Source organism: Triticum dicoccoides, chromosome 3A, assembly GCF_002162155.2.
Source record: "Triticum dicoccoides isolate Atlit2015 ecotype Zavitan chromosome 3A, WEW_v2.0, whole genome shotgun sequence".
In the NCBI taxonomy this organism is placed as follows: Eukaryota; Viridiplantae; Streptophyta; class Magnoliopsida; order Poales; family Poaceae; genus Triticum; species Triticum dicoccoides.
The window spans coordinates 717464051-717488107 of record NC_041384.1 but is presented as its reverse complement, the minus strand read 5'-3'; the positions used below and the strand labels follow the sequence as shown (position 1 = coordinate 717488107).

Genomic DNA, 24057 nt, shown 5'->3' with positions numbered 1-24057 from the left:
GCCGCGTCGGCCTCCCGTTCCGGCGACTCCGCGCCTCGACGACCGTGCCGCCCGTCGCTGCCAAGTCGCCGCCCCGCCGCACTCCTCGCCGGCGCCGCCCGCGGCAAGTACCTCAACGTCCACGCCCGCGCCGCCTGGATCCCACCGGTCCCCGAGTCCGGCGACCCCGCGTCCAACTCCGGCGAGCTCCGGCCACCTCCCCCTCGAACTCCGGCGAACTTCCTCCTCTGGCCAACCTCGGTTCCGTGCAAGCCAGATCTGGATCGAGTCAAACCCTAGGTTGACCCCGAGATATTTTTCTAAGACTTTTTCTGCAGTATTTTTATGCCATGTTCATTGCATCGTAGCTTTGCACCCGTAGCTCCGTTTTGGGCGTGTAGCATATCAAAATGTTTGTCTCAGAGCGCACATCATTTCATCTCATTGCATCATTTTTATTTGAGCTCATCTTGATGCCCGAAATGCTGTTGGAAGAGAGCTATTTGAGTTAATTGTCAGATCTGCTGCACCAAATAGCTATTTGTCATTTTTGTCATGATTATTGTGTGTATGATATGCTCCCGAGCTCTACATGTGTTTTGTTATATGCCATTCCATCTCTACAGAGGTGCTATCCATGTATTTTTGCGTTGAGTGTGGTGACTAGCACAAGCTTGCAAAGTAGTGCATTCGTTAATGCTGATTTCAGGGACTTAGAATTTCTCTAAGTCCTTGATCTGTTTTTATCAATATGCCATATGTTCATGTTGTTTCCTGGTGATCCGTGCCTCTTTTGAGGATGATCAGTAAGGATGATTTGTTAATATGGTGGTGCTCTATCCATCCATGTCTTTGTTTGCAATTATGGAGCATCCTAGCTTGAGTCAATCGAGCTCTACTTTTGCTATTTCGTGCATCCTGGCAGATTGTCTACTTGTTAGCGATTTTGCCGAGGATGTTGTTGTTGATCCGTGCATGCTATGTTGTTATGCTTGCCATGTCTAGCTTCTATAACATGCATTCTTGATGGGTGTATTATTAGATTGTCATGCCATACTTTGTAGTGAGTGCATCGAGCTCGTAAATATGCCTACTCGTTAACAGATTTGCATGCTCCCGTTTTTCTCTAAGTCTGAGATCTGATTATGTTTTTGCCATGTTCACATGCTTGCAATTGTATTTTATGATACCTTTTGGCTCAATGTCACTAAGGGACTCTTGTTAAGCTCTTTGAGTAGCTCCATTCCATGCCTTGCTTTGCAATGTTAAGTTCCTGTAGCATATAGTTTTCATGCTCCAAAGAGTGCTACCTGATCTGAAATTCCAGACTAGTGTTAATTTCACTAAGTCTAAAACCTGTTTATCAATTGCACTTTTGCCATGCTTGTTTGAACCTGTTAATGGATGTATTGGCCGTAGCTCAGTGTTCATCTTTTGTTAAGCTTTATGAGTGGATCCCTGCCATGTATTTTGTTGTCATGTTTGAGTAATGTAGCATAATTAACTTGATGCATTTAGATGGCTACTTGCTGTTTATCGCAGACCGGTGTCATATTTGTTTTGCTTGCCATTTCCAAACCGTGCCTCCGATTCCGGTGATCTTTATATCGATTTCAACCGAAATCACCTCACCTTTCCAGTGGCACACTTGGATTTCCAAGTTGAGGCCAGGTTCAATAATTCCTTTTCAAATCTTGCATATGCATCACATATCGCATCCCGCATAGCATACCATGTTTGCATCATGTTGTTTGAGCATTTGCACGTGGTTGATTGTGTTCCTTTTGCTTGTTTGTCCTGTTTGGGTAGAGCTGGGAGACGAGTTCGCTAACGAGGAGCCCGTTGAGTTTGCTTTCGAGGATCCAGTCAACTCTGACAACTTTGCAGGCAAGATGATCATACCCTCGAAATCACTTCTATCTTTGCTTTGCTAGATGCTCGCTCTTTTGCTATGTCCATGCTACGATGCCTACCACTTGTTTATCATGCCTCCAAAATTGCCATGTCAAACCTCTAACCCACCATGTCCTAGCAAGCCATTGATTGGCTATGTTACCGCTTTGCTCAGCCCCTCTTATAGCGTTGCTAGTTGCAGGTGAAGATTGAAGATCGTTCCTTGTTGGAACTTTATTTTTCTTGTTGGGATATCACTATATTATCTTGTTATCTTAATGCATCTATATACTTGGTAAAGGGTGGAAGGCTCGGCCTTTTGCCTAGTGTTTTGTTCCACTCTTGCCGCCCTACTTTTCCGTCATATCAGTGTTATGTTCCCGGATTTTGCGTTCCTTACGCGGTTGGGTAATAATGGGAACCCCTTGACAGTTCGCCTTGATTAAAACTCCTCCAGCAATGCCCAACCTTGGTTTTACCATTTGCCACCTAGCCTCGTTTTCCCTTGGGTTTCCGGAGCCCAAGGGTCATCTTATTTAAACCCCCCCGGGCCAGTGCTCCTCTGAGTGTTGGTCCACCTCGTCAGCCGCCGGTGGCCACCAGGGGCAACTCTGGGTTGGCCTACCGGAAGTTTAGACAATCTGAGTGTGCCCTGAGAACGAGATATGTGCAGCTCCTATCGGGATTTGTTGGCACATTCGGGCAGCGTTGCTGGATTTGTTTTGACTTGTCGAAGTTTTCTTGTAGAACCAGGATGCCGAGCCTGATCGGAATGTCTCGGAAGAAGGTTTATCATTCGTTGAAAGTGAGAGCTTGTGATGGGCTAAGTTGGGACTCCCCTACAGGGATTTGAACTTTCGAAAGCCGTGCCCGCGGTTATGGGCAGATGGGAATTTGTTAATGTCCGGTTGTAGATAACTTGAACCTTAACTTAATTAAAATGAATCAACTGCGTGTGTAACCGTGATGGTCTCTTCTCGGCGGAGTCCGAGAAGTGAACACGGTGTTGGAGTAATGTTTGCGCAGGTTGTTCTCTAGTTCTTCGTTCATGCTTTGCCTTCTCTTCTCGCTCTCTTTTGCGAACAGGTTAGCCACCATATATGCTAGTCGCTTGCTGCAGCTCCACATATTACCTTGCCTTACCTATAAGCTTAAATAGTCTTGATCGCGAGGGTGCGAGATTGCTGAGTCCCCGTGGCTCACAGATTACTTCCAAACCAGATGCAGGGCTCGATGACTCCGTTCCAGATGATGCGCTTGAGCTCAAGTGGGAGTTCGATGAAGATTCACGCCGTTACTATGTGTCTTTCCCTGATGATCAATAGTGGTGCCTAGTTGCGGCGATCGGGACCGTGTCGCATGTTGGGTTGATCTTTTATTTTGGTACCGTAGTCGGACCATGAGTGTATTGAATGATGTAATGCTATTTATGTTCTTTGTGTGACGTGGCGAGTGTAAGCCAACTATGTACCTTTCCCCTTTTTATCTATTTACATGGGTTGTTGTGAAGATTATCTTACTTGCGACATTGCTTTCAATGCGGTTATGCCTCTAAGTCGTGCTTCGACACGTAGGAGATATAGCCGCATCGAGGGCGTTACACCATCCCACAGGCAGTGGATGGAATTGCGACGACGCCGGCCGTTCGCCACCGCCTGGAAATAGGCGGTGTTGGCATCACCCCGAAGCACCCACCGTTGGGTACCACGCAGCCGCCAGTTGGCCTCTTCATCCGTGTAAATGGTGGAGAGCTGATCTTCAAGGTCGTATCGCAACATCCACTCATCCGGGGAGATCCCGGTCGTGTCGGCGTGGGCGTCCAGGGCTTGGATAGCCAACAGGAGGGCTTTTTTGCGATTCCTAAGGTCCCGGCCAAGGTTAGCCCCCCAACCCTTCATGAATTGGCGGGTGGGGCGTTGTTGCATAGGACCTAACATCAAATATGCTCTCCGCCAGGTTTATAGATCTGTAGCTCGGGTTGCATAGGACCTAACATCAAATATGCTCTCCGCACACTATCTCTTTGTTCAGGTGGATATTGCCAAATTTGCGGGCGTAATCTTGGGTCTCGCTGCAAGAACTCGACACCTCGGAATGTTATAGGTTCATTTGCATGAAGACCTTCATCTTGGCTCTCTGGGTGTGGCTGTTCAATTTCAAGCATTGGCAAAGGTTGATCTGCCATTGGTGAAGGATCTTCCTCAAATCCAATCATGTCATCATCTCTTTTTCTTTTGAAAACCAAATCAATTTTTTGCTCACTGGCCTTGCCCATGGCTGCCTAGACCTCAACTTGTAACCTGTAAACACAATGGAATGAGTTATTTATGCTACAGCAAGCCCAATTGTTCAATTCTGGAAACGAAACTTGCCTACTAAATTAGAAACCATCTACTGTGTTTTGTGGACACTTGACACTAGACCAGTATGATCTTCAGTGAAATATTCAGCCAATTGAAAATTTTGGGGATGATTCAATTTCAATGAATGATGACCTAGGTTCTGTTTAGGGGAATAAAATTACAGTTTTGCTAAAGCACATCTAGATGTGCAATAAGTATTGCACATCTAAGTCCTATGTCATTGATCTTATGTTGAGATTCGTGTGAATATTTTCTTTTTTTTTCTTTTCCTCTTTATCCTTGATCACTCACTTAGATGTGCAATAAATAGAGCACATCTAGATGTGCCCTAGATACATCCATAAAATTAAGATGATTTGAATCGATTTACCTTCGCATCTTGTAAGGATTCAGAGAAGGATTTTCCCAGTTGGAAGTTCACTGCCTCGCCCTCGCGCCGCCGCCGTCACCGGCTAACCTGCTCGCGGCTGCGTGTGTGCGTCCGCGCGTGGATCGGCTAAGGAGTGGTTGTGGCCGGTGGGGCGCTGGATGAAGGGAACTAAGGAAGATAGGACTGATGTACGCCGTGCCCGTGGGCGGCGCCGGCTGGAGGCGGGTCCGTGGCAGCCGGCGGCTGCGCTATGAGATGGCGGTCAGCAGTCCGTTGTGTGCTTTTTTTTGGACGTGCGGCTGTGCGTCTATGCGAGTCTGCGGGGCAGAGGCTGATGTGTGTATCGACTGTGGGCTGCACCTGCGTACTGGTTGTGGGCTGGGCTAGCCGGCTGGGTATGAAGCATATATATATAATTTACTCCAGACGGCCAGACCTGGACGGCCCACGGCCCACTCGGCCTTAGAAGCTCCGCCAGTGTTGTCAGGCATGGTGTTGCCGAGGCTCGGTAGCTGCTAGGCGCCGTGCTGGTGCATACGATGGCAGTGTGCTCAGCGTGTTTGTGATGCTAGTGGGGCATGACAGTGTGGCTTCAACAACGAGGTGCTACAGGCAGCGGCCACTGTCGGTGGGCTGCCTGGTCGGCTCTCTAGCGGGAACAATGGCGGAAGTGGCGGCCTTCTGATCTGGTTTGGACGGGCTGGTCTTCGTCGCGGTGGTGACCTAGGTGTCTCATGGTGGTGCCGGTGGGTTCCTCGGCAAACACATCACACTCCGGTGGCAGCAGCGACGACACCCGCGGGCGCTGCTATCCTTTTGAGGACATTGTCGCGGTTTCTTTCTTGTGCCCAGGCTTCGGATGAAAATCCATGTCCACGGACTCGGGAACGAACACGCTTTGTGTTGTCACCCTTCTGGATGTATTGTCGTGGAGCTCTAGCGTCGTCCGTCGAACCGTATTAGTCATTCTATACTTCATGTTGTATCTTTAGATTTGGTTTGTAAGATGGGCTTCTAAATATGTTGTATCGTCCAATCATGTACTTGCCTTTTTTTTGCTGTTTTTTTTGCTCATTTCGTTTTCATATTTATAAAACGAGACGAGATCATCTTTATCCAATGCCTATGATCATGCATACTATTTCACTCTGTGCATTTAAAAACCGAACCGAAAAACCATACCGAAAATAAACCGAACCGAACCAATTTTATGGTTTTTATGGTTTCTGGTTTCGGTATGGTATGAACTTTTTACACCGATTTGAACTTGGTTTTTATGGTATATACCGGAAAACCGAACGGTTAACCGAATAAACCGAAGTAAAAAATAAATTTATATTTCCTGAGATGAACAACCATACAAGTTGTCATTTTTCTTGTATATGGGTCAAATGCACTACTAAGCACGTAACTTTTTCTTGTAACATAGTCATTTTTCTATTTTTAAAATGCTAAACACGTCCATAAACATCAACAGATGAATCAATGCATGCATATATACTTATATATATAGTCATATACTATTTGTGTAGAATAGTATATGTTTTGAGTCATAAATTTGCTAATTATTATTACGTCATTTCCAAATTCGCGTCAACTTTGATTTTTATGGTATATATCGAAATCATACCGAAATAATTTGATATATACCGAAACCAAACCGTATTTTAATTTTATACCATATTTACCGAAGTATTAGTACCATACAAACTAAAAAACGGTATAAATCGAACCATGTAAACCGAATAAATCGAACACACAAGGTGAATACTATTCTCGTCATGCAAATAGACGGTGAACCATGCACCTGCAAGAAAACATGGCAACCATGCATGCAAGGACAGCGGTAAAGTACTCACCGAAGCGACAGCTCGGCAAGACCTGAGGTGAAAGCGCACCTGTCTGCTTAAAGACAACACTGAAGATGTATCTTCCCTGCAGTCTTTTATTTTGGCACTTAAACAGAAACTTATCGTCCCACTCTTCAACTGTCCATGCCTCCATGTACATGCGTCCCTTTTTCATCGACTGTGTCAGGCGGTCCAGCAGTAGTTCACAGGTAGTCAGTAAAAAATCACCACGTGGTAAGCATGCAGCAGAAAAACGACTATGTGCTAAGCATGCAGAAAAAAATCGTTAGAACAACGACGCGTATCAGTGCATGCTTACACACGTCAAAGTAACAACACGTACTAGTTCACATGAACATTCAAGAACACGACGAAAGGCGATGCGTTTGCCTTTAAATACCGGCCTTCACGCCCAGGAACTAGGACAAGCTCTCAAAATGACAGAGTGGAGCATGAAGAACCTCAAAACCACATGTCCCAAGGAAACAGAAGATCATAATACTACTGCACAGTCAAGCAAGAGAGGCGCACCCTACATAAAGCGAAATGGTATTCCCTCCATTCCTAAATGTAGTGTGCATAGTTTTTTTGTTTGACCAAGATTAGTGAGACAAGTATTAACAAAAATCATACTGCCAAATAAATATAATATAGACATACGTTTAATGATGTTCTAATGATATTTATTTAACACTCCCTCCATTGAGCGACGGATGTTTTCGGTCCGCTTGAACGTCAGTTATTTCCGGACGGGACGAGTATTATAGATGTATATATTCTTCTCTATAAATGTAGTCAAAGTTTAGAAAGTTTAACTTTTGAAATTTTTTATGTCCATTACATTTAGTTATAGAGGGAATAATAAACATCCCCTTACCTTATGTTGACCACACCATCTTTTATATACGGATGACGTTTATACCATTGAGCATCATATTATCTATCTTTCAGGTGATGAGATATTAACAGTATGCATCAGTCAAAAACTAATCCTTGAACAGATAACAATAGCGCTCCAAATTCCAAAACCAAAGTTTGAAACAAAGCACTTTATTGGAGGACACCACATAATCGATCAATATGCTTCAACTGCAAGAATCAGAATCAACTATCTGTCAATGCCAACTGGCCAGAGAGAAATATGCACCGAGAAAGAAAAGAGATTTCAGTGCGCAGAAGAAGCCGAAGAGGCTGCAGCGCAAGAAATGATCAAAACTCTCTGGAAAGAGTTCAACATAGAAGTTGAGGATGGGGAGCGACGTCGGCGTGGCAGAACATATAAAGTGCAGCGACTCGAGAGAAAAAATCGAATACTCGAACAACAAAATAAACTGCTGATGCAAGGCTGGGGGCTCACAATAGAGAAAGTTCAAACAGCACACGAGTTGATGGACGCAGCAAGATCCTCTGCTTTCCAGATGTGTTGCTCCCATGGAGAAGGAGACAATCAAGAGCTGATCAACACTTTGTCTGACATGTTTATGCAGAAGAAAAACTACGATTAGTGCTATCGAATGTGCCAAGTCACTCACATGAGCAAGGGTGCACCTGGTAGAAATTGTATGTGTTCACTTTATTTTTTCTGTATTTCCACATCTTCCGAATAAATTTGTAATGAGTAATGGTTAACATTTGGGAGGAAGAGTGTGCTTTTCAAATTTTATTTTTGCTTTTGCAGAAAAGGAGAAATAAACATTCAAACAACACGGCCATGGTGGCCTATCAGCATTGACCACCGTATAAAACTACAACCATGACGACATGCCGCTGTGTTTTAACAAAACTTTTTTTCTAAGAATTAGCTTTTTTATTTTAGCTGTGACTAATAGGGGGTACTTCAAATACATAATAATATATTTTCGAAAGCAAACTGTAGATTAGATGATTAGGTTCCTTGTGGTGAAATCAGCCTGCATTTTTCTAGATTTATGTTAGATTTTTTTCCGGCGATGTTCGTTCAATGAGAGAACGATATTTTCGTCAACTATGAAAGGGCCTATGGTATGTGGGCAATCTTATAAAAAAAACAGCAGGATTCTGCAGCATACACTTTATTAATTCTCACATAAATAATGCAGGAAGAAAGGACTGCACAAAGTGAAAACTACAACAACAATTCGAAGACCAACTTAAGCTATATTATCATATTTGTCAATAAAAAGCAACCATCCATAAGCTCACAAACTATTGATACTTTCTTTATGCGTCCGAGGGCTCTGCGGCATACACTTGACACAGCAATATATAGCTTTCTCAATCAGAAACTTCAGGCCAGCCCCGTGAAGTAACCCTTGACACAGCAATATATAACCGACCATGTGATAAACCATGCTCATGTAAGTAAACACAAACTTTTGATAACGTCTGATCCTGACTTCTATTGAAAGTGACAATGTCAAAGTGTAAAAGCCCACTTGGAAGAGGTAATAAACACTTTAGTCACAAACATTTACGTCTACTAAAATAGAACCGAAAACTAAATATAACCACAAACTATGCAATGCTTACTATCAAAAGAGTAAAAACCAGAAATCATGCATAATGGACATGCACTTGGTTCAATGGTACATGATATATAAAGATAATATGCAACATATGAGCTCTAAAAATGCGTATAAACGAGTCATCAGTCCCTCTCGCCAAGCTAGGGCTCGGGGTGAAAACCCTTGACCGTCTTCTCGATCTCGACGACGGCGACGCGTTGCATCGTCTCCCTCCCGAGGGCTCCGAGCCCAAGTTACCTTCACTGCGCCACATCCTCATCACAGACATTTTAGGATCCTAGCTTGAGGCTTCATCGGCTCTGGCATGGGTGGCCGCACTTGCTTCCTTATCTTTTACACGGGTCCTGGATGGCGATACTTGCGATCCTCGTTATCCGTAGGGAGGCTTGGGATCCACGTTCTGGATCGGAAGGGTATGGGGACCTCTTCGCGACATCTTGGTGTGAGTGGCGCAATGAGGTCCGGCAATTTTCGTTGGTGCCGAGTCTTCTTCCTTATTGGTAGTCTAGGTTGCTTTATGGTAGGATACAGATTTCTACGTATTCTTGTTTCCCATTTATCTGTTTAGTAATAGGATATCATCATCACCTTGTACCAGTTTGGTTGTGTTGTTTTAAAGTGGAATGGAAGCCTCTTTGGCAAAACAAGTCATACAATCTAGAATTTTCTGTTTGGCTATCTATACACTAGAAACTGGTAGAACATATGAGTTGAATATTTCTACCAAGCAAAAAAAATATTTCTACCGAGATGCTGAAAGATATAATTAATATATGTGTGTCCAGTCACAAAATATATATACAATATATGGATGCATCCCTCACAAATTTATTCACTAAGACAAGCAATCTTTAATATTTTATTTCTCACAAATAGTGTAACTTGGTTGAAACATCTTTTTAGAGCTAGGGTCCCTTTTTTCATAGAATATCTAGCGAACCACAATTTTTTTCAGGGACCAACATTAGAACTAAATAAAAATAAAAATATTAATATTTAAAAAGTGCATTATGTGGTTGAATGTTTAAGGTACGTGAAATAAAAACTATATTTGATAAGACTGTAGTGTAATAGAGATAAATCATAAAAATGTATAAAATTATAGCGTAAATTCTATTTATTTTAATACAACATGGAATTAAGGACCGACCCTTCTCGGAATAAATCTAGAGTTCATCTATATTTCAACATTCAAAAAAGATAACTAAGATTGCACCAAATGGAAATTTATTAAACATGAAAGTTCTTCGTGTCGTCAAAACAAACAACTTTGGATTTTTGGTCATTTTTTTGAGATCGTATGCAATCTCCGAATCTAAAATCATGACCTCTGCGAGAACCTTTAGACTTAACAGAATGTTTACAAAACTGTGCGCAGAAAACTTAATTTCCATTATTTATTTTTACCTATTTGCTCACACGAATATGACCAAGATGATTTCAACTTGAATTCGGCTCGACATGAAATTTTGTTCATCTCATCGAGAAGAACAAGTTAGATTTTGGGATCATCTCGAGCCGAGGTCGTATGCGACCTCCAAAACTGGTATAAGATGGCTATTTTATACATATTGAGCTCGGAGCCTCCGGACCTACCTGTCTGGATTAAGTTAGAAATTGACATATTGGATATAATTTGAGTCCTTTTCTGGTACGGAAAGTCCAACTACCTCATATATTGATGAGAGTGATGGCTGATTGAAATAACACACAATCGTTAAATGCATATACCAAATTCTATTCTTACTTACCTCTCTCCCTCATTTTCTCCTCAATCTTGTTTGTTCTTTGTGTTCGACAACAACAAACCTTTGAGGCCCTAGAGGCAATAAGCTCGACTAGGGCAGCCCATAGCCACTGCATGTCCATACAGGGTTCCTTCCATGCATGTGGGGTTTGGGGTCTCTAAAAGATCTCGTCGACGTGTTTTGAGTATCACGCTCCCAGTGACATTCCTCCAGTGACGTTGTCGGTGCCAGCGTTTTCAATCCCAGGACGGCACCGCGGTGCCGTGGCTGGCCTCCCTATCTTTGCACCGTTGTCCGTGGTGGCTATACACCAAGGTTTTCAGGAGTAGATTGGTTTTGTCTGTTCCATCGTCCACGGCCGGAGGAACATGTCTTGCATGAAGTTTTGATGTCCTGTGTGTGCGTATCGTGATCCAGTCTATGAACGTTTGGCGTTGATTTGGTCGTTCGTTGGTGTGGTACTCCATCCGTCCTGACGAACTGATCATGGACGTCCTCTTCTGTCCCTCCATCGGCTTCGGCGACGGCAGGTTTTTTCTTTCCTCCACGGCTTGCCGGCAGCGAGGTTTTCTGTTTCATCGAGATTGCGATTGGGTGAAGGACCGCCGAGCCCAATAAATATTATTAGCTGGAACTGTCGGGGAGGGGGGAATACCCGGACAGTTCGAGAGCTAGCGACTATGATAAGGTCGCATTCCCCCAAATTTGTGTTCTTATGTGAGACCAGCCAAAAATCTGAAAGGATGAGACGACATAGAGGCCGGTTTGGGCTAAGAGGTTATGAAGGAGTGGACAGTGCAGGTCTGAGCGGTGGCCTGGCACTTTACTGGCATGAGTCGTGCACGGTGGACATACTGGACAAAGATGACAGGTATATTGATGTGGCGGTGAAAATCTCAGATTCTAGTGAGCAATGGAGATTAACATGTGTGTATGGGGAGCCGAGAGTTGAAAATAGACACCTAATGTGGACAAAACTTTAGAACTTAAGCACGGTTTCATATTTGCCGTGGTTGGTAATAGGTGATTTTAACGAAGCCACATGGGACTTTGAACATTTTCCAGTAACCCCTAGACCGGAAGGGTAGATGGTCGCTTTCCAATGCTTTGGAAATATGTGGATTAGTAGACCTTGGGTTCTCTGGTGTGCCACATACGTATGATAATTTGAGAGGAGGCAATGCAAACGTCAAAGTAAGATTGGATCGGGCTGTGGCTTCAAATGATTGGTTCAACCTGTATGCTTTTCACTCGGTGCAACACTTTCCACTCAGTTCAGATCATGTGCCGCTGCTGTTGCGGGGAGAGCCGAAAACTTCCTTCACGAGGCCAAATTGCAGGCAACATGAAATCCACTGGGAGAGAGATGCAGCCCTACCAGATATCATTAGAGAAGCATGGGAATCGTTTGGGTATGTGAATAACTTGGCGCAGCTGCACATTGCTTTGGACCATACCATGTCTACCTTGCGTACATGGAGTACAAAGAATCATGGAAATATAACAAAGGAGTTGGAGAAGTCTGGAGCTATGTTGGAACAACTCATGAACATGAATGCGGACCGACGGGAAATACGGTAAAGTAACAGATAGAATGAATGAGTTACTTTACAGAGAGGAGATGATGTGGCTCCAGAGATCAAGGATTTCGTGGCTTAAAGAGGGTGACTGCAACACAAAGTATTTTCAGAATAAGGCCGTGTGGAGGGCAAGGAAAAATAAAATTCGTCTGCTCAAGGACTGTAATGAGGTCGTTCACTTAGATATGCAAACCATGAGCTCAATGATCAATGAGTATTTCCAGGCAGTGTTCTCGGTTGATTCTAGTCTTGATGCTTCGGCGGTACTTGATCTAATTGCGCCAAAAGTTTCCGCAGCAGATAATGAGAAACTTACCAAGGCCTTTACAGATGATGAGATAGCGGATGCAATGTTTCAAATTGGCCCCTTGAAGGCCCTCGAACCGGATGGTTTCCCGGCCCGGTTTTTTCGGCGTAATTGGGACACCTTAAAGGTGAGCGTTATTGCCGCGGTCAGGGAATTTTTTGCGTTGGGCGTGATGCCGGATGGTGTCAACTCTACATCCATTGTGTTAATTCCAAAAGTTACAAATCCTACAAAGTTAACTGAGTATAGGCCTATAAGCCTGTGTAATGTTATTTACAAGGTAATCTCAAAGTGCTTGGTTAATAGATTGAGGCCAATATTGGATGCTTTTATCTCTCCAGAGCAAAGTGCATTCGTTCCTGGGAGAATGATCACAGATAACACGTTGATTGTGTTTGAGTGCATCCATCATATTAAACAAGAGAAAGATCCTACTAAAAGTTTTTGTGCCTATAAACTAGACTTGTCAAAGGCATATGATAGGGTGGACTGTGATTTCTTGAAGCAAGTGATGCAAAAGTTGGGGTTCTCACATCGATGGGTTGACTGGATCATGGTTTGTGTCACATCGGTGAAATATTCAGTAAAATTTAATGGAACCCTCTTGGATTCATTTACACCGACGCGCGGGGTTTGGGAAGGTGATCCACTCTCCCCATTTTTGTTCATGTTTGTTGCTGATGGTCAGTCTGCTATACTACAAAAGGAAGTGCAGTTAAACAATATCTCCCCTGTTAAGGTGTGCCGACATGCACCTGGTATTTCACATTTGTTGTTTGCTGATGATACACTTTTGTTCTTTCAAGCATCCCATGAACAAGCACTGAAAATTAAAGAGAGTCTTGATCTCTATGAACAAGATACTGGTCAATTATTGAATTATGATAAGTGCTCAACTTTATTTGGATCTGCCTGCCCAACGGAAGCCCGGGAGCAGGTGAGGGAGGTCCTTAAGATAACTAGTTCATGCTTTGAGGAAAAATATCTAGGACTTCCTACACCAGAGGGGCGCGCCCAAGGGCTGGTTCCAAAATTTACAAACTAGTTTGACCAAAAGGCTGCTTCAATGGGGTGATGGGTTTCTTACTCAACCCGGGAGAGAAGTGTTAATTAAGTCGGTGGCTCAAGCGCTACCTACTCATATCATGGGAGTGTTTAAGTTGCCATTTTCCATTTGTGATGATCTCACCCGAATGGTGAGAAATTTCTATTGGGGGTCAAAAGATGGGAAGAGAAAGGTTCATTGGGAGGCTTGGAATTATTTGTTGCAACCAAAGAAAAAAGGCAGTGTTGGGTTCAGAGACTTCCGTATGTTCAACCAAGCATTACTTACGAGGCAAGCATGGCGACTGATTGAGAAGCCTGAGAGTTTATGTGCTAGGTTATTGACGGCCCGCTACTATCCGAATGGAAACTTGGTAGATACGGTTTTTGCTGCTAATGCATCATCTTCGTGGACTGCTATTAGTCACGGCTTTGATTTGTTGAAGAAGGGACTGATTTGGAGAATTGGGAATGGAAGAAGTGTGCGTGTGTGGAGAGACAACTAGATTCCCATACCACATTCTTATAAACCGATCTCTCCGCAAGGTAGATGTAGAATACGCTTCGTTTCAGATCTGCTCAATGAAAATGGGGCGTGGAAACAGGACATACTTCATAAATATTTCTTACCCTGTGACGTTGATGAGATTATGAAAATTAGATCTTCCCCAAGGCTTGAAGATGACACTTGCATGGGGACCAGGGAAGCTGGGCAACTTTTTGGTTAAAAGTGCCTACAATCTAGCATTCGAAGAGGCGTTCCGTGCCGAAGCTGTTGGATCGAGCAATAGGCCTGAAGGTGACCGAGCATACTGGACAATGCCACGTGCCTGCAATGTTCCTCCCACTGTTATTAATTTTGCTTGGCCGGTGTGTACTGAATCCCTACTGACATGGAAAAATAAGTGCAAGTGTAGCCTTGAAGTTACATCTATATGTCCAGTGTGTGGTGTTGAAGAGGAAGACAACTTTCACCCATTTTGCCTGTGTCCGCTAGCAAGAGATTTATGGCGCTGCATGTCCTCCGTTTGGTCGCTTCCAAAGTTGGACGAGATTCAAAATTCTGGAAGGGAGTGGTTGTTACATTTGCTTGACCGGGTGCCTGCTGAGACGAGAAACATGATCTTGATGACACTTTAGCGTAGCTAGTTTGTCCATAATGAGGTCGTTCATGGTGAGAATCCGCCACCCGTAGAAGTGTCAAAGCAGTTCATGTGCAGTTATTTGGAGACCTTGATGAACATCAAAATCAATTCAGTCCTCGATCCTTGCAAAGGTAAAACCCCGGTTTATGTTGTGCCTATACCAAAATCTTCGGTTTTGTCCACAGAAGTAGTTCCATCTTGCCGCCCGCCGAGTGCAGGGAAAGTTAAGTTGAACTCTGATGGTTCCTTCACCGTGGATGGAAGAGCATATGGTTTTGAGAGATTCTAATGATGCAATCATCTTTTCTGCATGTCGTACGTTGTATAGATGCCGTGATGCCTTGGAAGCAGAATTATGCGCTTGTATGGAGGGATTATCTTCTACCCTTATGAGAACTGAGCTACCTATCGAATTGGAGGTTGATTCCTTGGAAGTAGTCAAGATGGTGCAGACAAATGACATCAATAGATCAATTTATGCTTATCTTATTAGAGAGACCAAGCCGACGATGAGTCTTCGGGAGACTAGTATTACTCATATTCGTAGACCCCAAAATAAAGTTAGTGATTGTTTAGCTATCTTTGCTAGAGAGGAAGGTAGAACCATGACTTGGTTAGGTTCTCGACCTCTCAGAGTTTTGGAACTTGCAGTTTCAAATTGTAACACTGTTGGAGTTTGAGTAATACAAGTTTCTATTCATAAAAAAAGGTCTTATTTTTTTTCCAAGGAAGATAATGACTTATTTGTAGGGACATAACATGTTCGACTCAGATATTGGGAGGTTTTTTCCCTTATCTTACTTCAGCCCCGACCTTATGTCGATGTCACAATCAGGTTTTGACAAAGGAGACACTAGGGTTGCGAATAAGATGAGCCCCTCTAGGTCATTAAGACCCTGGGCTAGAACTTCTCGGCTTGAGTAACCTGAGAGCGTGATGATGAGGTCAAAGTTGTGGTTATTGCACCTCACAGTGGTTTTTGTGCACAGGTTATGATCCCCTTTGGACCTGCGCAAGAAGATGAAGACTAAGTCAACACGTTCTTGTGGTATATATATTTTTGCCAACTCAGCCGGACGGACCGGTTTGACCAGTTAGCAACGTCATCAAAGAAATTAGCATTTAGGTTAGAGCATCTCCAACAGCCACACAAAAATTTCGCGCCCAATAAGACTTATAGCGCGCCACTGTAGCATTTTTAATGCGTCGGGACCAACATTGCTTTAGCAGACGCAAAAAACGCGCGCCCAAAAAAGCATGTAGTGCAAATTGTGAAGCGCGCCCAATCCGAAGCCCAAAATATGATGCGCGCGATAGCGATTTTCAGCGCATGCCCAAAACTTTTTAGCGTGCAATATTTTACAGCATCTGTTGGAGCTGTTCGGCGCCCAAAAAACCGACTTTTTAGCACGCGGAGCTCTTTTTGAACGCGTATTGGAGATGCTCTTAGTGGTTTTTGTCACTGTCAATGTGCTATGTGCGGTGCTTTTTGTCTCAAATTGTAAAGTGGTTGTTTTCTGCTAATGACCCATGTATTGTGGTGATTTTATGGATTTAACTCCCCATGCTATTACTGTAGATCCACTTCACTCATGCTGCGTCCAAAGCACGAACAATTCCACGCACGACGACCAGTCCAATAATGCCATGTGAGGTGAATTACATGCATCTTCCTTCTTTGAAGCAAAAGAAGAAGAAAATGGTAGTACGTTGAACCACGCTACAGACAAAACATCACTTTAGCTTCCCCCCTTTGGTCAAACACGCAGGACGAATCAGAGGATCGGACGGGAACATGGAGAAGTATAACAAATCGTGCATGATTGCTCCGATGCCGGCACGGCGCAGATCGTGGATCCTTTCCACTCCACTCCCTCCCTTGATTCCCTCCCTCCGTGTCACCAACCAAACACCATTTCTAGCAAGCTCAAGCACTGTTCAATACCAAGCTACGTACCAAGAGGAACTCGGCAGAAGAGATCTCATCGCCATCGGAGGTATTACTGATGGCGCCGCGACGGAGCGCCGCGGAGACGGCGGACGCGGACCGAGCGCGGCTGCACCAGCTGGGGTACAAGCAGGAGCTGAAGCGCGGGCTCAGCGCGGTCTCCAACTTCGCCTTCTCCTTCTCCATCATCTCCGTGCTCATGGGCGTCACGGCCACGTACAACACCGGGCTGCGCTACGGCGGGCCGGCGTCCATGACGCTGGGGTGGCTGGTGGTGACGGTGTTCAACGGCTGCGTCGCCCTGTCCATGGCGGAGATCTGCTCGGCGTACCCGACCTCCGGCGGGCTCTACTACTGGAGCGCCAAGCTCGCCGGGAAGGAGTGGGCGCCTCTCGCTTCATGGGTCACCGGCTGGTTCAACATCGTGGGACAGGTACGCCTCCAACTTCATAGGATCCTCTCAGTGCTGGAACATTTTTGGCTGCGGCTTCTAGTGCCAGTACCACAAGATTCTATCAAATCTTTCATATAAGAAGATAAGATGAATCTTGAATACAAATACTCTCCGAGTTAGCAGCCCTGCGGCATGCGGAGTCGTGTCCATAAGGACTCGACGCAACGGCCGGCCGGCTGATGCAGTGAACTCATACTTCTTCTTTTTTAGGGAACTCATACTTCAAAAAGTACTACTAGTATATTTCCTTGTAAAATATTGGCAGCGTAGCTGACACGGTCTAGCCTCCTGTGTTGACCGTCTCGATCATGCAGTGAGCTGGTACGACGAGCGTGGACTTCTCGCTGGCGCAGCTCATCCAGGTGATCGTCCTGCTCGGCACCGGCGGGGCCAACGGCGGCGGCTACCTTGCGTCCAAATACGTCGTGCTGGCCATCTACGGCCTCATCCTCGTCCTGCATGGCCTCATCAACAGCCTCCCCATCCGCTGGCTCTCCTGGTTCGGCAAGCTCGGCGCCTTCTGGAACGTCGCCGGTACGTTTATCTTGACTTTGATCCTTCTTTTGTCTCGATGCATGCATGTATTTGCTCCGACATGGTTTATTCTACCCGTGCTCTAGAAAGTATTGGTGCAATCTATGTCAGGAATTCGCATCTTCTTTTATAGTACCTCCAGCTTTGGTTCAGTTACTTGGAGTATTGGTCAATTGTGGACTTGGTCGCAGAACTCAAGATTTTGGTTTTGACATTAGAGGTATTACTGATGCCATGGTGGTGACTTTGCGCTCATGACATAGTCAGAAAACAGATAAAATATCACAAAATTTAGAAGAAAACGGCAGAACATAAGAAAATTTAGAAACAAAGAGTTACGTCGAGAAATTGGTCTCTAACAGGGTTTGTGTTGGAATATTAGGCAAATTTATGATTAATACCAGTAAATAATTCATGACTAGAACAATAAATTGCATGCAAAAATCTAGCATACTAGATGAACATGAAGACATGCACAGTACCATCACACATGTAACAGCAACTACAAATAGAAACATGAACACATCACGATGGATGTACTCTTCGTGAGCTGCTGGAGGAGCGAAGTTGTTGATGACGATGTTGGCGATGGTCTGTTGCTGGCGATGTTTGTAGACAATGATGTGTGGCGCTGCACGGGTTTGACGAAAGACAGCCCGTGATGACGAATTTGAGCAGTCAAATAGAGCGCTTCTCAAAAATCTGATTGGTCCTCTAACGGTGCAGGATCACAAGATGGCGGTGCAAGTTGTTAGATTAGGTAAACCACAGGCCCGTTTTTGATGAATATTCCAAGCATCTGGCTGCCTCTATCCCTCATTGACGCAGATCCAAACAGGTGGTATCCATTGTAAAAAAGGGATACCCCTGTCCCTAAGAGGATAGCGCTCAAACCAAACACATCCTAAGTGTTTTTATGTCTATTTTGACCGTGGCCGGTGGTAGTATATATAATTGGACCAATGATGGCATCGTGTCACGATCATGATCTAGTACTTGCTTCGTTTCTAAGTTGTATGCAAAAGAAAGCTGTGCCCGTGTAAGGCAACGAATCACATTTCAATGGACCATTCACGTGCATGTCGCATGCGTGCGTGGCGCCCAGGGCATGCCGGACGAGCGACCGCGTGCATGTGGTATACTATTTCTCTCCTTCACACATCACTAAGTGTGGTGTAGAGAACCAACTATAAAAAAAAGGTATCACGCCTCCTCAACTTCTAGGGTGATACTAAACTTTAGAACCATTACTTACCATTTATTCATTGGCCAAGTTTGAGATTTCAGAAATTCTACATGAGCTAGGCCCATTATTTCTAACAGTTTGGTATCTGAAGAAAAGGAAATGCTATGTCATGAAATTCTACAGTAATAAATTATTTCATTGACTTTGTTTGTTGTCTCTTAACTTGGGAGCTACACCTAAAAAAACTTGGGAGCTGGAATCATAAAAAAATTGTCTAAACTTTGAGAAAATTGTAGGTATCTTGGTGCTGGTGATCCTTATTCCGGCAGTTGCCAAGGAGAGGGCGAGCGTGGAGTTCATCTTTACGCACTTCAACACGGACAACGGCATGGGGATCCACAACAAAGCTTATATTCTAGCCGTGGGGTTGTTGATGAGCCAGTACTCCGTGCTCGGCTACGACGCATCTGCACACATGGTAGACGATGATGATCTTCCATTCTGCTGACAACTTAATCTACACACATATGGTGACCTGATGGTATATATCCTTGCCTGCGCTTGTACACATGTGCAGACCGAAGAAACCAAGGGCGCAGACAGAAGCGGGCCGATCGGGATCATCAGCGCGGTGGCTCTGTCGTCCATCTTCGGCTGGATCTACCTGGTGGCCCTCACGTCGGTGGTGACGGACATACCGTACCTGCTGAGCCCCGGCAATGACGCTGGTGGGAACGCCATCGCCCAGGCTCTCTACACCACCTTCCGCGCGAGGTACGGCACCGGCGTAGGAGCGGTGGCTTGCCTCGCGGTCATCGCTGGTGCCATGTTCCTCTGCGGCATCGGGTCCATCACCAGCAATTCGAGGTAATTCGTCATCGGATCATAGTTGCTGATATTATTTCTTTGCAAGTTAGTTTAGTTTTGACACCTCTCAACTCTTGTGGCACAGGATGGGCTACGCCTTCTCCCGGGATGGGGCGATGCCGTACTCAAATGTGTGGCACAGGGTGAGCACGCACGAAGTGCCGCTGAACATGGTCTGGCTTTCCGTCGCCGTGGCATTTGCCATGGCCCTCACGGTATCGAACTACACGCAAAATTTCTCCCATGCATCATCTGTAAACATACATAGCTTGGTGATTCATATTTTTGGCATGTATATGCAGTCGTTGGGGAGCCAGGTGGCGTTCCAGGCGATGGCATCGATCGCGACGATAGGGTTGTACATCTCCTACGCATTGCCCATCTTCTTTCGGGTGACGACGGCCCGGAAGACGTTCATACCGGGGCCGTTTCACCTTGGCCGGTACGGGATCGCCGTCGGATGGACCGCTGTCCTCTGGGTGGCCTTCGTCACCGTGCTCTTCTCTTTGCCGGTGGCGTACCCGGTGGCAAAAGACGACTTCAACTACACACCGGTCGCCGTTGGGGGCGTGCTGCTGCTCAGCATCGGGGCATGGGTGCTTCACGCCCGTTTCTGGTTCCAAGGGCCCATCATAAACGTTGACACAGTCTAGAACTTCCATGTTGTAATCTTTAGTTGCACATGAAAAGTTGGATTGTTGATTAAAAAGTTGCACTACATAGGTTCCTGTGCGCGGCAGTGTTATCGTTACAAATCATTTACATATCAGAACAAGTATGATAAAAGGTTGATATCCGCTTATATGTCACCTTTGCCTATATGTAGGAGAGGGATAAGAAAGAACTAGAGAAGTGGGCTCTCAAGCAGTAGCTCACATCTACACATGCTCTCAACAATGAAGCAAACATAATAAATAGTACGTGCGAAGGTGAAAAAGATGACTAGCCTAGTAATCAATATATTTTGTAACGATGACCCTGCCACATAGGCACAAAGACACGCATGGTATGTGTGTATTGATTAATTTTTGGATATCCGAATGAGGGATGATCATTGGCGGTGGAACCAGAATTTTCAACATAGACATGCTAAGTTACAAGTTAGCACAACGGTGTAGAACATGAAGCTTAACACTAATGACCACAAAACTACATGTCATTCTAGAACATCTCAAATAATTTGTTAAATTACAAAAACAATGAGAATAGTAGTGTTTCACGTCACAAAATCAACAATACACATCAATAAATTTGATTGAACGCTATAGTGGATCAAGCGATAAATTCGATGAGCCTCTATAGGAGAGAAAAAAATCAAGTCGAATCAATCATGGTGTTGCGTCACTGTGGAGTGGTTGATGGAGGATGCTGCAGGACCCATGCCTACCAAAGCTTTGAGGACGAGTGGAGCATGAGGGCGGCGCGCAGGTTGGCGGCGTGTGTGAAGTGGAGTATGGTTGGGGATGGCTGGGTCTGGATGGAGTGCTAAGGCGCGAGGGTGGCATATCGATGCTCAGCTTGGTAAGGTCAATGCATTCGGCCTGCACTGTTTTCGCGCATCGATGCGTCGGGTTGAGCCTGCGGAGAAACGACATGAGCAATAGGCAGACATCATGATAGGCTCTGAGTTTTTTAGGGGCGCTAGTGGAGCCCCTATTTGGTGCGCAAGTGGGCGAATAGGCACCAAGCGTGCAACCCCCTGCGCCCCCCTCTCATATTGGGCCGGCCCATGTGGGGGCGGGTAGCTCCTGTGTTTTTTTCGTTTGTCTTCTTTCATTTTCCTTTTTTGTTTCATTTTTTACTTTGAGAACAGTTCATGAATTTAAATTCAACAAAAATGATCGGTATTTAAAAAAATCTTAACAACAAAAAACATTCACGAACTTTAAAATGTTCAGGATTTCATGAAATCTTTATGAATTTTAAAAATATTCATAAATTCAAAAAAATCATGAATATTAAAAAATCACGGATTACAAAATTATTGCCTAATTTCAAAAAAAGGTTCATGAATTCAGAAAACATAACATTCCCAAATAAAAAATGTTCATGAATTTCAGAAATTATTCCCAAATTTTAAAAAAATATTCTCTGATTCTGAAAATGTTCACAAGTTTCAAAAACAAATGATCAAATTTTCAGAAAAGTGTTCACGAATTTGTTAGAAAATGTTCATTAATTCAAAATATGGTCACGATCGTTTGTGAATTCAGAAAATGGTCATGTTCTAAAAAAGTCAGTATTCCCAAAAAAATACTATGAATTTGAAAAGATCATAAAATGAAAAGGAAAAATAAAGAAAAAAGAAAAAAAAGGAAAAAGGAAGAGGGTGCTATGCTATGATCTGGTTTCTCAGGGCATTTGAGGGGCTCGTTTTGACACTTTCTTTTGAGAGTGCTCGGTTGCTTGCCCGTTGGCCTAGGTAGGGAAGCCTGTACGGGGGAGGGTGTAGGATGGATCTATGTTTTGATTTTTCTTGTAATCCATACGTAAAAAACATATACTACCATACATGTACATATGTACTCTATATGAACTTATATACTCTGGATAATAGGGTCACGCTATTCGTCATCCTGGGTGAGGAATAGTTATTCTTCACCCCCTCTCTATTTTGACATCAATGCAACATATTTTTACGTTTTGTAAATTTTGTCTTATTTCATACATAAAAAGAGAACGTAAGAAAATATGTACTCGCCATAAAAATATTTTATGTTACGTAAAATTACGTATGTAAGAACATAATGTAAAACATACATAAAATGTGATTTTTCTGCTCTTATAACCTATTTTTTATTTTTTTATACCAAATTTTACATATTGAATCAATATGCATGTAACTATTTATATTGTAAACGTAATTTATTTAGAAGGCGATCGTAAGATTACCTCGAATAAAGAATAATTTATTCTGCACTCTGAGTGATGAATAGTAACACTACTGGATAATATGTATACTTTGTGTTACAAGATCTGACTATTCAGCTCAATCCATGTGTGTGCGTGCGTGTGTGCGTGTGCGTGTGTGTGTGTTATAGTGAGTTATATAGCCAGGGCCGGCCCTGCGCGTGTGTGTGTGGGTGAGGGGGGGGGGGGGGCGGGGGGGCGGCCGCCCCGGGCCCCCGAAATCCAGGGGCTCAGGGCTTCACTTGAGAAAAAATGGCGACTGTGGGACTAGCATGGCTTCAGGCCTTTTGCGTGTACAACTTGGATATGGCCCAAGTGGATTGCTGCTGCTGCGCATGTACGCACGATTCTCGGAAAGAAAAACGCACGTACTATGGCTGCTCGATCAGATCACATCAGATCACATCACATCACGGAGGGGCGATGTATACGCACGACGCTGGCGAGGGGTGAATTTCGCCTCGCGATGAGCGCCCTTGCCATCGCCTGATCTTCGTCTGGTCTCGCGCCCTCGCCTCAATTTCCCACCTTCATGCAGACAAGAGGGCTGCTTCCATTGGATCAGAATCTCTCAGTTGATTTTTAAATCCATGTTCGACAACTCAAATGTAACCTCTCTTAGTAGTCCCTACTTCCTAAATTTTCTGTTTCTTAATTGAAGTCCATGCAGAGAATTGTTTTTGATAATCCAATCATTGGCAGGATTAGTGTGTTGAAAAACTGCACTATCCGTGCTTAATTTCGAGATGACACAAAAATCAATAGTCCCTAGTTCCTAAATTTTCTGTTTCCTAATTGAACTCGATGCAGAGAATTGTTTTTGGTACTCCCTCTCTCTCAGTTTACAGGGCGTGTGCGTACCCCTAGATCGTTAATTTGACCAACCTAATACAAGTCATATATTACAAAAAATATACCAATATAAACTTCAGATGTTCTATTTTCAGAAAGTATAATTTTTGTGTTATATAGTTTATATTAGAGTGATAAAATTGGCAATCTAGGTATACGCGTAGGACTTGTAAACTGTGACGGAGGGAGTATCAAATCATTGGCAGGATTAGTGTGCTGAAAAACTCCACTATCCATGCTCTCCAATCGAACCCAATTTGCTCAGGTTGGATTAATGGTTGCTGAGGTATAACCAGAACGGTGTTGCCGTACAACTACTCCCTCCATCCCAAAATTCTTGTCTTAGATTTGTCTAAATACGGATGTATGAAGTCATATTTTAGTATTAAATACATATGTATCTAGACAAATGTAAGACAAGAATTTTGAGACGGAGGGAGTATGTTCAAAGTTTAGAGGATATTGTTCTTACAATTTTCAGCAGATTTCTATTTTGGAAGAACTACTCTATATTTACGCATGA

General features: G+C 44.0%; 1 pseudogene; it reads left to right on the top strand.

Moving 5' to 3' along the window:
• The first annotated feature begins 16658 nt into the window (after window positions 1-16658).
• Window positions 16659-20623, top strand: LOC119273446 (annotated as a pseudogene).
• Window positions 20624-24057: the final 3434 nt, after the last annotated feature.